This window comes from Macaca fascicularis, chromosome 16 (assembly GCF_037993035.2).
Source record: "Macaca fascicularis isolate 582-1 chromosome 16, T2T-MFA8v1.1".
Classification (NCBI taxonomy): domain Eukaryota; kingdom Metazoa; phylum Chordata; class Mammalia; order Primates; family Cercopithecidae; genus Macaca; species Macaca fascicularis.
Window position 1 is genome coordinate 37,762,977 of NC_088390.1, and position 15,944 is coordinate 37,778,920.

A 15,944-nucleotide genomic window follows, 5' to 3' on the forward strand; every position below is an offset into this window, starting at 1 on the left:
CCATCCTGGAGAGAGGTGGGAGCGAGCACTGCTGTGTGTACAGGCTGTACCCTCTGCACAGGTGTGTTCCCCATTCACCCATTTTGGAGAACATTTCCTTACAGTCCTATTAAAAAATGATGTCGGCCGGGCGCGGTGGCTCAAGCCTGTAATCCCTGCACTTTGGGAGGCCAAGACGGGCGGATCACGAGGTCAGGAGATCGAGACCAGCCTGGCTAACACGGTGAAACCCCGTCTCTACTAAAAAATACAAAAAACTAGCCGGGCGCTGTGGCGGGCGCCTGTAGTCCCGGCTACTCGGGAGGCTGAGGCAGGAGAATGGCGTGAACCCGGGAGGCGGAGCTTGCAGTGAGCTGAGATCTGGCCACTGCACTCCAGCCTGGGCGACAGAGCGAGACTCCGTCTCAAAAAAAATGATGTCATCCCTGTGCCCCTTTGAGGCCACAGTACCTACTAAAGGTGTCTCGTCGTTGGATTCCATCGACTCACCAGGCCCTCAATTAGAGGGCCATTTAGGGTCATCTGCTGGGCCCAGGCTAAAGCAGATGAATGGGTGGAAAACATCTGAGCACAGAAATCACTCAACCCGCCAGCATCATCTACCGAGCACCACTGTGTGTGCCAGGCACTGGGAATTCATACAGGCAAGGCCTCTGCCCTGTGAAGTCCCCATGCTCCTGGGGGAGGGGAGAGACATAATTGATTTCCAGAGTGATGAGCACTACCAAGAGGAAGATATGGGGGGCTTCGGGAGCTGGGGGCAAGTGGATTGAGCCCACTCAGGCATCAGGTATGGCTTCTCCCAAGGAAGGGGCCTTTCAGCAGAGCTCCAAAGGACTGTAGGATCTAAGGGAACTGCCATGGGGAGGAGATTTGGAAAAAGCACCACCCTTTCAGGGTACTATGACTAGGAGGTGGACAGAGAGGGGAATTGTGGAGGGCTGCAGCCTAGCCAGGTGGTATAGAGTCTAGGGGGCCAAGGGTGGATCTATCACATTCACTCACTAAGCAGATGCTTCACCAGCACCTATCAGATGCCAGGTGCAGGGGAGGTGCTGAGCTCATGGCACAGGGAGCCTCTAGAATGTACAAGAGAGGTTCTTAAAACCACCCCACCCCAGCAATTCTGATTCCATTGGTGGGGAGTAGGGCTTGGACACTGGGATGTTTTTTAAAGCTCCCAGGTGATTCCAAGGTGTAGCCAATGGTGAGAATCATGGGGTATAAAAAGGACACTTAGACTCACATGAGGAGGCTTCAACTGAGACTTGGAGGAGGAGAGACTGGCCAGGTAAGCGAGATAGGAGGGCAGGGCGGAAGCAGGAGCAGAAACAGCAGGTGCAGAGGCCTTGCCGTGGCGAGGAACTACGAACCAGCTAGCTCAATGGTGAGTGGGACTGTGGGGACTATGCCAAAGCATTTTAAGCTGGGGGTGGCCTGGTCAGGTCAGTTTCAGATTTGGGTGGTGAGAGGTGAGGGCGGCCTGGACTGGGGTGTGTCTTAGCTGTGACTGACTTGACAGAACACAGCAGGCTGGGAGGCTTACACAGACACTTATTTTCTCACAGTTCTGGGGGCTGGAAGTCCAATCTCGAGGTGCCAGTAGGGCTGGGTTCTGGTGAGGCCTCTCTCCTTGGCCTGCAGACAGCCGCCTTCTTGCTCTGTGCTCAAATGGCCTTGTCTCTGTATGCAAAGAGCTCTTTCTCTGCTGTCTCTGTTGTCTTAGAAGGACACCAGACCTGCTGGATTAGGGCTTCACCCATATGACCTCATTTAACCTTATTTACCTCCTCAAAAGCCTCATCTCCAAATACAGTCACACTGGGGTTAGGGTGGTAGGGTGGTTGCTTGGGTGAGGGAGTCGGGCTTCTCACAGCCTTTCTGGGAGGGTCTACGTCAGCCAAGCCATTTCTCCAGGAAATGATCAAAACTACTCCCCAGGATGGAAAGCCCCTCATTCTTAGAACCAGGCTTTAGGCCCAGGGCCCTTGGGAGCAGCAGGTGACAGCACCACCAACCACTGGATCCAGAGACCCATCAGGTCAGCAGCCGGGGTGCTCTGAGAGGATGGGGCCGGGTCCTCTTTTTTGGTTAGTCCAGCTGGTTGTCCACTCTTTCGAGCCCTGGGGAAGCAGATTTGGCCTCATTCCCCCCTCTACCACCCTCCCCTCCCAAATCCCTGGGCCTAACCCAGCTTGGCCCACAAGAGGCATCAATGAGGTGGTTAATAATGATTGCTTGCCCTTGTTTAGGGCTTACGCTAGACCAGACAGTGTTCCAAGTGCTTTGCATGTCCTGGGTTATCTGACCCTCACAACTCCCTATGAGGTGGGTAGTATTTCAGATGAAGAAACAGCCACAACAGGTGATCTCATTGGCCACATGTCACCTGGGATTCAAGCCCAGGCAGCCCAGGGATTCACCTGGGATTCAAGCTCAGATGGGGCAGGGTCACTGCAGGCTGGGAAGGCAGAGAGAACAGGCAGGACACATGCTGAGCCCTGGAGCCTGGATCCCTTCTCCAGCAACAAGGGGTTGTGACATGAGCACGACTGGAGCAGAGCCAGGAGGTGGGGCCTGCAGCCCTGCTCACAGCTATGTAGGGCTGAAGAGAGGACCAGGAAGGGTGGCAGCTCCACTGTGGCTCAGCCTGGCTGTGGCTCAGCCTGGCTGGCTGGACTGTGCCTTAAAGTGGGCTGAGGGGGTCAACCCTGCATCAAGTCCACTGGGAGCAGTTGGGGGCTCTAGGGCCCAGGACATCTGGAGCCAGCTTGAAGCTAGACTTCCCTGGAACTAACGAGGTGGCTGGGATTGCGGCTGCAGGAAGTTCCCCTCACTCTCCTGCCACCTCTGGTTCAGGTCTGGCTGTCACTTCAAACCCCAAGCTCTGACTTTGATTTCGGGCTTTGTCTTGGGCTCCATATTGGTGTGGCCTTTGGGTTTAAAAAGGAGCTACAGTTTCTGAAAGGCCCAAACTGAGGGTGCAGAGGAGCTGAAACATGAGCCTACTTCCTACAGCCTGCTTGACAGCACCAAGCCCACGGGAGCTTGTGGACTCTCGGCCCTTGCTTTCTAGCCCAACTGGCCCCTCCGGGGAGAAACACCTTTTCCAGCTCTGCCACCACTTGGCCATGGTTTCAGGGTTGGCTTTCCCAGCTTACCCAGGTCAGCAGGCAGCCCCTGACCAAAACGTGGACTTTGCCAAACTCTGGCAGAGTCTGGGTCAGACCCTCAGACCTTGGTTCTGCGGTTGGGAGGCTATGAGTGTGGGCTCTGAAGGCCATCAGGGCTGGAAGAAACGTGGGAGAGTATCTGGTCCAAACGCTCCCACTAGTGAGCCCTCAAGATGAGGCCATTTTTTGACGTGGGGCGGAGACAAAGGAGACCCACTTTGTGTCTCTTTACATCTTTGTAAAGATTGAATCCAGCCCCAGGACTGAGTCCAGTTTGTGTCTACGCTCAGAGTCACAGAGCCAGTGAATGACAGGTGTGATACAGCCTCCAAAGACAGGGACCATGGATTTATTCCCTCCCTGGGTGCAGGCCACTCTTCTACTGAGAGGTGAAGTTTATTCTTCACCTCTTTGAATCTGGGCTAACTCTGACTGCTTTGATGACTAGATGCAAAAATGCATCACTTGAGGCAGAAGTGACATTCTGGGACTTTTTTTTTTAGATGAAGTTTCACTCTTCTTGCCCAGGCTGGAGTGCAATGGCATGATCTTGGCTTAATGCAACCTCTGCCTCTGGGGTTCAGGCAATTCTCCTGCCTCAGCCTCTTGAGTACCTGGGATTATAGGCACCCACCACCATGCCCAGCTAATTTTTTGTGTTTTTAGTAGACACAGGGTTTCTTCATGTTGGCCAGTCTAGTCTAGAACTCCTGACCTCAGGTGATCCACCCTCCTCGGCCTCCCAAAGTGCTGGGATTACAGGTGAGAGCCACCGCGCCCGGCCCATTCTGGGACTTCTGAGCTCCAACCTTAAGAGGATCAGCAGCTTCTGGCCGGGCGCGGTGGCTCACACCTGTAATCCCAGCACTTTGGGAGGCCGAGGCGGGCGGATCACGAGGTCAGGAGATCGAGACCATCCTGGCTAACACGGTGAAACCCCGTCTCTACTAAAAATACACAAAATTAGCCGGGCGCGGTTGTGGGCGCCTGTAGTCCTAGCTACTCGGGAGGCTGAGGCAGGAGAATGGCGTGAACCCGGGAGGCGGAGCTTGCAGTGAGCCAAGATCGCGCCACTGCACTCCAGCCTGGGCGACAGAGCGAGACTCTGTCTCAAAAAAAAAAAAAAAAAAAAAAAAAAAAAGAGGATCAGCAGCTTCTGTGTCCTTCCTCTTAAAATGCACCTTCTTGGAAAACCCAGCTGTGAGGAATCTCAAACAGCCACATGGAGAACTGAGGCCCCAGCCAGGGCCAGCAGGACAGTGAGGCCATCCCAAATCTCCAGCCACCACCAGATGAAGCAGAACTGCCTAGTCAACCCACAGAGCCATGGAAAACAGTAAACTTGTTATTTTAAATGTTGGGGTAGTTGATTAGACATAGCAGTAGGTACCTGAAACACCAGGGCCTCTAGTTTCTTCTCCACCAGACTTTGTCTCAGAAGATCCCCCATCCCAGAAGGAATCCAGTCTGGTCAACAGAGCCAGACCCTTTCTCTAAATAAATGAATAAAGCTAGGTGCAGTGGCTCATGCCTGTAATCCCAGTATTTTGGGAGGCTGAGGCGGGCAGATCACCTGAGGTCAGGAGATTGAGACGAGCCTGGACAACATGGTGAAACTCCGTTTCTACTAAAAATACAAAAATTAGCTGGGTATGGTGGTGGGCACCTGTAGTCTCAGCTATTTGGGAGTCTGAGGCAGGAGAATTGCTTAAACCCGGGAGGCAGAGGTTGCAGTGAGTGGAGATTGTGCCACTGCACTCCAGCCTGGCAACAGAGCGACACTCCGTCTCAAAAAATAAATAAGAAATAAATGAGGCCGGGCGCGGTGGCTCAAGCCTGTAATCCCAGCACTTTGGGAGGCCGAGACGGGCGGATCACGAGGTCAGGAGATCGAGACCATCCTGGCGAACACGGTGAAACCCCGTCTCTACTAAAAAAAAAATACAAAAATCTAGCCAGGCGAGGTGGTGGGCGCCTGTAGTCCCAGCTACTCGGGAGGCTGAGGCAGGAGAATGGTGGAAACCCGGGAGGCAGAGCTTGCAGTGAGCTGAGATCCGGCCACTGCACTCCAGCCTGGGTGACAGAGCGAGACTCCGTCTCAAAAAAAAAAAAAAAGAAATAAATGAGTAAGTGGCCACATACTCTCCAAAAAGTCTCAAGTTGCATTGACTTTCCCCTCCTATTAATGGCACCTTAATTTAGAGCTTTTGTGGTGGCTGTGAAACTTGATCAAAGGGAAAAGTGTTAGTTGTTACTGTACCAAAGGCAGAAGGATCAAGCTGGCATTTCATTCCGCTGTTCACTTTAGCGGTGGATAATGAACCTTGCTCAATTTATAATTAACGCAGGGATGTAAATAATGGGTAACTCTCCCATTCTGTAGATGAGGAAACAGACTAAATTGAAGGCTGAAGGGACATTGTACATGGCCCCTGACAAAGTTACCCTGTGTCACTAAGTTTTGCCTACTCCATGCAAATAACCACTAGCCCACAAACCTAGAATGGAAAGGTGTGTAAGCTGTATATGGCCTCCTGTATCAATGAACTATTGCTTCCATGTAACAAACCACCCTCAAATCCTAAGGCATACAAAGGTTTATTACTTTCCTGATTCTGTGGCAGACTGGCAGTTCCTCTGCTAGTTGTGCCTGGGTTCATTCTTGCAGCTGCCTCCAGCTGAGGGGTCAGCTGAGCTGGAAGGTCGCAGATGGCCACTTGACATGTCTGGCAGATGGTGCTGGCTGTTGGCTGGAATGACCCTCCGGGCCTCTCAGCCTTCAGTAGCTAGACTGCCTTTCTTCCACAGCATTCTCAGGGCAATTTCCTAAGACAGTGGAGGCAGAAGCAGCCTCTCTAGGGGCCTTAAGCTTCAGAACTTACATAACTTCACTTTTGCCACATTCTTTTAGTCAAAGCAAGCCCCATGGCCAGCCTGTACCAAAAAGTGGGGGAAGAGCCTCCACCTCTAGGTGGGAAAAGCTGCAAAGAATTTGTGACTGCATTTAAGCTATCCCACTTATTTATGAGATGGAGTCTGACTCTGTTGCCCAGGCTACAGTGCAATGGAGTGACCTCGGCTCACTGCAACCTTCCCCTCCCAGGTTCAAGCAATTCTCCTGCCTCAGCCTCCAGAGTAGCTGGAATTACAGGCACCCACAACCACGCTAATTTTTTGTATTTTTAGTAGAGACGGGGTTTCACCATGTTTGCCAGGCTGGTCTTGAACCCCTGACCTCAGGTGATCCACCTGCCTCAGCCTCCCAAAGTGCTGGGATTACAGGCGTGAGCCACCGCACCAAGCAACCACCTATTTAAAACTGCAACCCAGCAGGGCATGGTGGCTCACGCCTGTAATCCTAGCACTTTGGGAGGCCGAGGTGGGCAGATCATGAGGTCAAGAGATTGAGACCACCTGGCCAACATGTGAAACCCTGTCTCTACTAAAAAACAATTACAAAAATTAGCCGGGCGTGGTGGTGCGTGCCTGTAATCCCAGCTATACTACTCGTGAGGCTGAGGCAAGAGAATCGCTTGAACCCAGGAGGTGGAGGTTGTAGTGAACTGAGATCGCGGCACTAAACTCCAGCCTGGCAACAGAGCGAGACTCCGTGTCAAAAAAAAAAAAAAAAAAAAAAGCTGCAACCCCCACCCCACCCCACGAAGAACTTCCTAGCTCCTTCCCTGCTGTATTTTTCTCCCTAGTACTTCTTACCAACCGATAGACTGTATGTTTTGCTTATTTAAGAATGGAAGCTCCATAAGGGCGGAGATCTGTGCTGCTTAGTTCACTGCTATAGCCCTAGCATTGAGAACAGTATTTGGCATACAGTAGATGCTCCATGATTTGCTGAAGGAATAAATAACTAGGTGCTCTTATGACCACGCTGTATGAAGGTAAGTAAGGCTTGATTCTTGCCCACCTGGAGCTCTGTGTTTCAGAACCAGCTCCTAGGCCTATCCAGCTGAGAAGTGGACCTGGGTGAACCCACAGTGACCCCATCAAAGGGCAATTACAGTGTGGCCCAGGGTTGATAATGATTCATAGCAACAGGTCAGACAGGAAAGAATTCAATAATTATTTTTCTTGTTTTCTTTTTTTTTTTTTTGGAAATGGAGTCTTGCTTTGTTACAGTCTCGGCTCATTGCAACCTCCGCCTCCTGGGTTGAAGCAATTCTCCTGCCTCAGTCTCCCAAGTAGCTGGGACTATAGGTGCATGCCACCACACCTGGCTAATTTTTGTAGTTTTAGTAGAGACAGGGTTTCACCATGTTGGCCAGGCTGTTGGCCAGGCTGGTCTTGAACTCCTGACCTTACAGGTGTCAGTCACTGAGACCAGTGTCATTTTTGTAAAATATACTTTTTTATTTTGAGATGGAGTCTCTCTTTGTTGTCCAGGCCAGAGTGCAATGGTGTGATCTTGGCTCACTGCAACCTCTGCCTCCCGGGTTCAAGCAATTCTTCTGTCTCAGCCTCCCGAGTAGCTTGGGATTACAGGTGCATGCTGCCACACCCAGCCAATTTTTTGTATTTCAGTAGAGATGGGGTTTCACCATGTTGCCTAGGCTGGTCTCGAACTGCTGAACTTGGGCGATCCACCCGGCTTGGCCTCCCAAAGTGCTACAATTACAGGCATGAGCCACTGCACCCAGCCTTGTAAAATAGACTTTTAAAGAGCAGTTTTAGGTTCACAGCAAAACTAAGCAGAAAGCACAGAGTTCCCCATATATCTATGGCCCCCATATCTCCCTAGTCTCCCCTGCCATCAACATCTTCCACTAAAGTGGTACATCTGTTACAACTGATGACCCTGCATTGACACATCATCACCCAAACTACATAGTTTACACTAGGGTTCACTCTTGGTGTTGAACGCTCTATGGGATTTTTTTTTCTTTATTTTTCCCAGCCCAGAACCCCTCTATGGGTTTTGACAAATATATAATGACACGTATCCACCATTATATCATGCAGAATAGTTTTGCTGCCCTAAAAGGCCTCTGTGCCCTATCTACTCACCCTTCCCGCCCCTCAACCCCTGGCAACCATTGATATTTTTACTGTCTCCATTGTTTTTTAACATGTCTCCATAGTTTTTTTAAAATGCCTTTTTTAGAATGTCATATAGTATGTAGCCTTTTCAGTTTAGCTTGTCTCAGTCTGTTTTGTGCTGCTAAGACAGAATACCACAGACTAGGTAATTTATAATGCACAGAAATTTATTGGCTCATGGGACTGGAGGTTGGGAAGCCCAAGATGGAGGAGCTGGTATCTGGTGAGGACCTTCTTGCTTCATCAACCCAGGGAGGCAGGGCAAAGAGAGGGTGGGAAGGCAAACTTATTTTATAAGAAAACTACTTGCTCCATAATGAACCCACTCCTTCGGGAATGGCACTAACGCATTTATGAGGGTGGTGGCCCCATGACCTAAACACTTCCCACTAGGTGCCATCTCCAAGACCGCCACATCAGGGATCAAGTTTGTAACACATGAACTTTAGGGGACACATTCAAACCATAGCAGTAACATGCATTTTAACTTAGTAATATACATTGAAGATTCTTCTGTGGTTTTTCATGACTTGGTAATTCATTTCTTCCTTTTCACAGACTTAATTTTTCAGAGCAGTTTTAGATTCACAGCAAAACTGAACACAAAGTACAGAGAGTTCCCACATACTCTCTACCTTCCCAACTGCACGGCTTCCCCTGAACAAGAGTTGTGCACTTGTTATAACTGATGAAAAGATCCACTTTATTTTTTCTTGTGCTGTGTTGGCCAGGCTAGGGTACAGCAGCACAATCATAGCTCACTGCAACCTTGAACTCCTGAACTCAAGTGATCCTCCTGCCTGAGGCTACCAAGTAGCTAGGACTATAGGTGCTATCATGCCTGCCTTGTTTTATTTTTTGTAGTGATGAGGTCTCACTATATTGCATAGGCTAGTTTCTAACTACTGGCCTCAAGTGATCCTCCTGCCTTGGCCTCCCAAGGGAAGCCTGGGATTACAGGCATAAGTAACCATACCCAGCCTTTTGCCCATTTTTGAGTTGTTTGTTGTTGTTGAGTGGTAGGAGTCTAAGTTTTAATTTGGATAGTGATCCCTTATTAGATATCTGATTTGCAATATTTTCTCCCATCCACAGGTTGCCTTTCATTCTGTTGATTGTTTCCTTTGCTGTGCAGTTTTTATAAAGTCTGATGTAGTCCCATTTGTCTATTTTTGCTTTTGCTGTAATATCAAAAAAAATCATTGCCACATCTAATGTTGTAGGCCTTTCCCCCTGTTTTCTTTCAGGATTTTTATAGTTACAGGTCTTATGTTTATGTCCTGAATCCATTTTGAGGTAATTTTTGTATATGGTGCTAGGTTAGGGTCCAACTTCATTCTTTTGCATGTGGATATCCAGTTTTTCCAGCATCAATAGTTGATGGGTCCAGAGATCCGCCCGCTTTGGCCTGCCAAAGTGCTGGAATTATAGGCATGAGCCACCTCACCCCGCGGAGTCCAGAGAATTTTTAAAAGCATAAAGAGGAGGTCAGACACGTGGCTCACGCCTGTAATCCCAGCACTTTGTGAGGCTGAGGCAGTGGATCACCTGAAGTAAGGAGTTTGAGATCAGCCTGGTCAACATGATGAAACCCCATCTCTATTAAAATACAAAAAATAAGCCGGGAGCAGGTGGCAGGTGCCTGTAATCCCAGGTACTTGGGAACCTGGGAGGCGGAGGTTGGAGGGAGCCGAAATCGTGCCATTGCATTTGCACTCCAGCTTGGGAAGAGCGAGACTCTATCTCAAAAACAAAACAAACAAACAAACAAACAATTCTACACACAAATAAGGCTTAATTTGGCCGTGGTGGCTGGGTAGCTGTCCCCAGTGAGCATGATCCCTGCCTGAGAGAAGGGCTTCTCTTTCCCCACCCATGCACACTCGCCTCTCTCCTGGAACAGATGCTGTGGTCACAGGCCAAACAAGAACAGGGGTACCTAATTCCCCCCTTTATTTAATTTATTTATTTATTTTTTTTTTTTGAGACGGAGTCTTGCTCTGTAGCCCGGGCTGGAGTGCAGTGGCCGGATCTCAGCTCACTGCAAGCTCCGCCTCCCGGGTTTACGCCATTCTCCTGCCTCAGCCTCCGGAGTAGCTGGGACTACAGGCGCCCGCCACCTCGCCCGGCTAGTTTTTTGTATTTTTAGTAGAGACGGGGTTTCACGGTGTTAGCCAGGATGGTCTCGATCTCCTGACCTCGTGATCCGCCCGTCTCGGCCTCCCAAAGTGCTGGGATTACAGGCTTGAGCCACCGCGCCCGGCCTATTTAATTTAAAGAAAATAAAAGATTTACCAAAAAAGTATACAGCATCCTAATAGGCACTCATGTTCCCAGTCCCCCACCTCTGCCTCTTCCATAGAACAGAAACAAAACAATGCCAATTAAAGTCCCCTTTGTCCCCCATCCCCAGTCCCAGGCTCCCTGTTTTTCCAGTAAATTTTCACGTGTGGTTCTGGGCTCTGCCTATGCTGACAATCAGCCCTTTGAACACGAATGGTTCCTTTTCATCGTGAACTGTTCCGCGGTAGGAGAGACTACATGATTCCGCGATTCGGGTCGTCATGACATCCCTGGGGGCCTCTCTTGGCGTGCCCACCTCGGCTCCTCCGGGGCAAGGTCATCCAGGCTACACAGATGCTCAGAGTCCACCTTGCCAGGGGCTGGAAGGAGAACGACTTGAACCCGGGGAAGGTCGTGCTTCCTGCAGGGCCAGCGAAGAAAGGTCACCTCCCGGCGCCCCGAGCCTGACCCCATGCCCCGGGCTCCCCGCGTCGTCCTCGGAGCGCTGGCCTCGTCCCAGTCCCCGCCCCGGGCCACGCCGCCCTTCTTCTTGCGCCCTGGTCCCCACCGACCCGGCCCCGGCCGCCCACGGACCCTGCCCGGTCCGACAGAAATGACCCACCCAGGGTCACACACCGCCCGGCGCGGCCCGGCCCGGCGCTTCCGCTTCCGCCTCCGCCAAGGCTTCTCTGCGACTCAGACACGGCTCTGTGCAGTCGCTTCGACCCCACCGCCTGGCCGCCGCCTGCTCTAGACGCGGGCTGGGCCTCGGGGCGTCGCTCACGGCGGGCGCCGAGCGAGAGAGGAAGGAGGAGGGCCGGGCTCTCTCAAGACGCCGGTTCGGGTCCCGCAGGCGGCGGGCGCGAGACTTGGCACTGACCGCGCGGGAGCGATGCTCGCAGAGTCGCTCTCGGGCTTGCGGGTGGGGCGTGCGGGGGCGGGGAGGGGCGGGGCAGGGGGCGGGGCCGAGGCCGCCGCTCCCAGCCGGTACCACCTCCCCTCCACTGAGAGCTTCCACCGCTCCCTGGGCTGTCAGGCGCGGTGGCCAAGTGGTAAGGCGTCGGTCTCGTAAACCGAAGATCGCGGGTTCGAACCCCGTCCGTGCCTGAAACCCGAGGTTGGGGTTTGGCTGTGGGAAGTCGGTTTTCTCCACTTACGCCGTCCCTTCTACGTGGCATTTTTTCCATTTTCGGATTCTGTTCAGGCGCCCTCCTGTTCTTCTCCTGCCCTGGGGCTCCGCGGTCAGCCGGGGCCGGTGCACCTGGGCCTCGAGACTCCAGGGTCCACCTTACAGATGAGCTCGAACCCCGCCACGACGCAACTTACCTCGCCACCGATCCCCGCGTCTCCTTTCCGCCAGCCGCATTCCGCAGAGCCGGAGTCGTCTTCACTGATTCGCCGATGGGGACACTGAGGTCCAGGTGGCCCGCGGGAACTCGGGTCCCGCTCGATTTGCGTGTGTTATGGCGGGGCAACTTTTCAGAGAGGGTGCTTGAGTTTCCGGAACGGTCGTTTCTGGATTGTTCCTCGGAAGGTGAGTTATGCAGGCCATGCACACTGCCTGCCTTCCTGTCTACAAAGCAAACCATATTGCTCAACTGGTGGGCGCTTCTTTCCCATTCCTGGTGAACTGACCCTTTGAATCTGCCCCCAGCCAGTTATGGCACTCCCCACATCATCTCTAGGATAAACAGTCCGATTTAACATATTAATAACATGACATTGAGCACCTCCTCCCATTCCTGGATCCTCTTTTTGATACACTCCTCTGTCTGTCCTCCTCTTCAATTGTAACACTCGGTACCAAACATACTACTCCAGATAGAGTGTTATGAATGAAACTTCACCACCTTCACTCTATACCCCATACACCTGTTAATGTAGCCCTCAAAAAACCACATTACTTTCCCTGAGGCCTGTTACACAGATGACCATGAGGAGCTTTAAGGCGGACTGAATGTCAGCAGAGTCTCAGGTTATCAGAAGAGAAGGTGTAGAGCCCAGACAGCAGAGAAATATTGACCTTTTATCTAAGATCCCAATAAATGGAAGAGATGCTCTTGACTTTTGAAGGTAATGCCGAGCTAGGGTGTCAGTGTCATCATGAAAGTGTTATTAAATACAAATTAAGGCCTTTTCTGACAAGCACCTTAGCTTAGACAGAGTCCAGATATTCAGGGATAGGGATAGGAAGGTGGAAAGTCCTGCTGTACTGGATATTGCCTTGAATCCTGTCCCTTCAAATTCCTGATGAGAAGGAGCTTCAAGACTGAACATTGGGTTATCTGAAGGAGCTGGAGCAGAGAATTCCACCCTAGAGGAGGGCAGGGGGATGAGCCAAGCCAAAGTCAATATAAGATAAGTGCAAGGGGCCGGGCGCAGTGGCTCACGCCTGTAATCCCAGCACTTTGGGAGGCTGAGGCAGGCGGATCACTTGAGGTCAGGAGTTTGAGACCAGCCTGGCCAACATGGCGAAACCCTGTCTCTATTTAAAATACAAAAAAATTAGCTGGGCATGGTGGTACGTGCCTGTAGTCGCAGCTGCTCAGGAGGCTGAGGTGGGAGAATCGCTTGAGCATGGAGGGTCAAGCTTGCAGTAAGCTGAGATGGTGCAACTGCACTCCAGCCTGAGAGACAATGAGAAACTGTTTCAAAAAAACAAAAAAGAAAAAAAAAAGTACAAGGTACAGAAGAAGTCAGTGTAAAGATACTGGGGAAACATGGGCTTCCAAAGGTGAAGGACCAGAGGCAGGGGTCAAGTATGGATTCCAGGTCAAGGTTGGTGAGAGGAACTGAAGCGAATACAAGTCAGATACAAGCACCAGGGTGAGCTTGGGGAACAGAAATCTTATAGTTATCTTGAAGGCCAGCAGTTATATACATGCACCCCCATGGAGCCAGGGGTAGGTCATTGGCTTAAAGAATGAGGACAGAAGTGAAGGCAGGGGCAGAAATGGACACATATGAGTTTATTGCATGACCTCCATTAAATCGCTGATACTCCCTAGACTTCAGCTTCCTTAGTTGTAAATTCTACAGTTGAAAGAGCTATGTCCTAAATGCCTCGTGTCCTGAAATTTTAGGTTTCTACCTCAGAGCCTGGACTTTGCAGAAGCAAGGGGATCACAGGCCACCCCACCCATCATAGTAGCCCCTTCTGCAATGGGGCTTGACCACTGCGACCTCCTGATGAGATCTATGTGACCAGGGCTCCTCCATCCAAAGAGTTATAAGCAGTCCTCCCTGATGGGAAGCGCTGGAGCTGCAAAGGCTCCGCCCATGCTGGTTACCCCTGGTAGAGTCCTCCCTTTTGCTCCTCCTTAGTGTCCAGGGCAAAACACAGGGCCTCTGGTACTGCATTTTGAAAGCCACGCAGGCAGACATAGTCATTTGTGGGCAGCTAAAACCTCCAGGATATTTTTAAAGACACAGACCAGAATTTGGCAATTCTATATATTATGCCTCATTCTATGAATTTTAGCCCATTACCAGCCTGGAGAAATATGCTTTTTTTGTGTGTTTTGTTTTGAGATGGAGTTTCACTCTTGTCACCCAGGCTGGAGTGCAGTGGTGTGATCTTGGCTTACTGCAACCTCTGCCTCCCAGGTTCAACCAATTCTTCTGCCTCAGCCTCCCGAGTAGCTGGGATTGATTATAGGCATGCGCCACCACGCCCGGCTAATTTTTGTATGTTTAGTAGAGATGGGGTTTCACCATGTTGGCCAGGCTGGTTTCGATCTCCTGACCTTGTGATCTGCCCGTCTCAGCCTCCCAAAGTGCCGGGATTATAGGCGTGAGCCACCGCGCCTGGCCCAAGAAATATGTTGTTAAATCTTTTACTATACAATACAACACAAATTTGAAAACCACACAAATCAAGTGAATGCCTTAATGAATTATAAGGGGAACACCATCCAAGTTAGATAATTTTGCCAGATACCCCAGAAACCCTTTTTATGTGCCCATCCCAATCACAACCCCCCCAGGGCCGTAAGTATCCTTAACCCTCTAATCACTTCCTTGCATTTTAGTTTATCACCTAATTGAGTATTGCAGCATCTTTATACACTATAGTTTAACTGCTCATTTAAAAAAATGGATAGAAGCTTTTTTTCAATCAGGAGGTATCCTTTCCTTCCCTTTTATTTCCTTGCAGTGTGTCTGTTGAGGATCCTGGGCCACTGGACCTGGAGGGTTTCCCACAGTCTAGATTTTGCTTACTGCAAACTCTTGGTGCAACCCAGTAAGCTCCCCAGTCCTCAGTACTTCCTGCAAATTGGCAGCTAGATCCAGATGCTGGATCAGAGACAGGTTGGATGCCTATGGCAAGACTCTGGTATTATGAGAAGGCTCTGATTCCCCCAGGTAAGGAGTCACTCAATTTCTTGTCTGGGACCCCTCTGTGTGTCTGGCACCATACTGGGAAGCCCCTTAGGACTTGGATGGTGTCTCACTCATGTCTGTGTTACCAGCAGCTGGAACAGAGACAGAGCCCTGGCACAAGGAAGGTCCCGGACTGAAGGGCTAGGGAAGACTTCCCTGAGGAGGTGACATTGTGGCTGGGCTCTGCAGGATGAATAGGAACTCAACAGAGCACAACCAGGTCTTGGGTATCTCTGCCCTCATTCAGTCATCTTTGACACTCAAATATCATGATCTAAGTTGCATCTCAGCAGGCAGGGGTTCTTTTCTTTCCCCTGTGGCCCCTCGAACCTGCAGGTAAAATTGATTTTTGAATTAAGAAACAAATTCTCACTCCCTGTAGATGGTTTTATTAGCAAACCCTAAGGGTCTAACCCCATACTTGGGGACAGAAGTTACCAATTTGGAATCATACACTGATAGGAATGAAATCAGCCAACTGTCTCATTTCACACTGCAGAAACAGGCAAAAAGAAGGAAAGCGATTTGTTCTGGGTCACCCAGAAAGCTCTGCCTTTATCATAGAGATTATGCTTGTCTACAGCACGAGCTCAAATCTTCTTGGAAAAGTCATCTTCATTATTAACTTGACATGCACCGAGGAGATGGTCTCTTTGCCAGCCTGTAGGCCAAACTGGCACCTCACTTGTCAAACACTCATACCTGATCAGCAGATGATGACCAGCAGATGATGACCAAAAACATTAGAACAGCAGATGATGACCAAAATCATTATACTTGATTACAATATTAAGGTTTTAGGAGCAAGAGAGGGACAGAGATATACACTGTTAAAGGTTGGAGAGCTATGTCCTAAATGCCTCGTGTCCTGAAATTTTAGGTTTCTACCTCAGAGCCTGGACTTTGCAGAAGCAAGGGGATCACAGGCCACCCCACCCATCATAGTAGCCCCTTCTGCAATGGGGCTTGACCATTGCGACCTCCTGATGAGATCTATGTGACCAGGGCTCCTCCATCCAAAGAGTTATAAGCATCCTCCCTGATGGGAAGCGC

At 50.6% G+C, this 15,944-nt stretch overlaps 1 long non-coding RNA gene and 1 other non-coding gene across 2 annotated transcripts; one reads left to right on the forward strand and one right to left on the reverse strand.

Annotated features, from left to right (window-relative positions):
• Window positions 1-9,074: 9,074 nt before the first annotated feature.
• Window positions 9,075-11,414, reverse strand: LOC141408775 (uncharacterized). Its single transcript, XR_012425492.1, has 2 exons — window positions 11,131-11,414; window positions 9,075-10,929 (listed from the first exon to the last, which is right to left on the reverse strand). It is a non-coding gene; the product is annotated as an uncharacterized lncRNA (long non-coding RNA).
• Window positions 11,415-11,543: 129 nt separating this feature from the next.
• Window positions 11,544-11,615, forward strand: TRNAT-CGU (transfer RNA threonine (anticodon CGU)). The gene has a single exon. It is a non-coding gene; the product is annotated as a tRNA-Thr (tRNA).
• The last annotated feature ends 4,329 nt before the right edge of the window (window positions 11,616-15,944 follow it).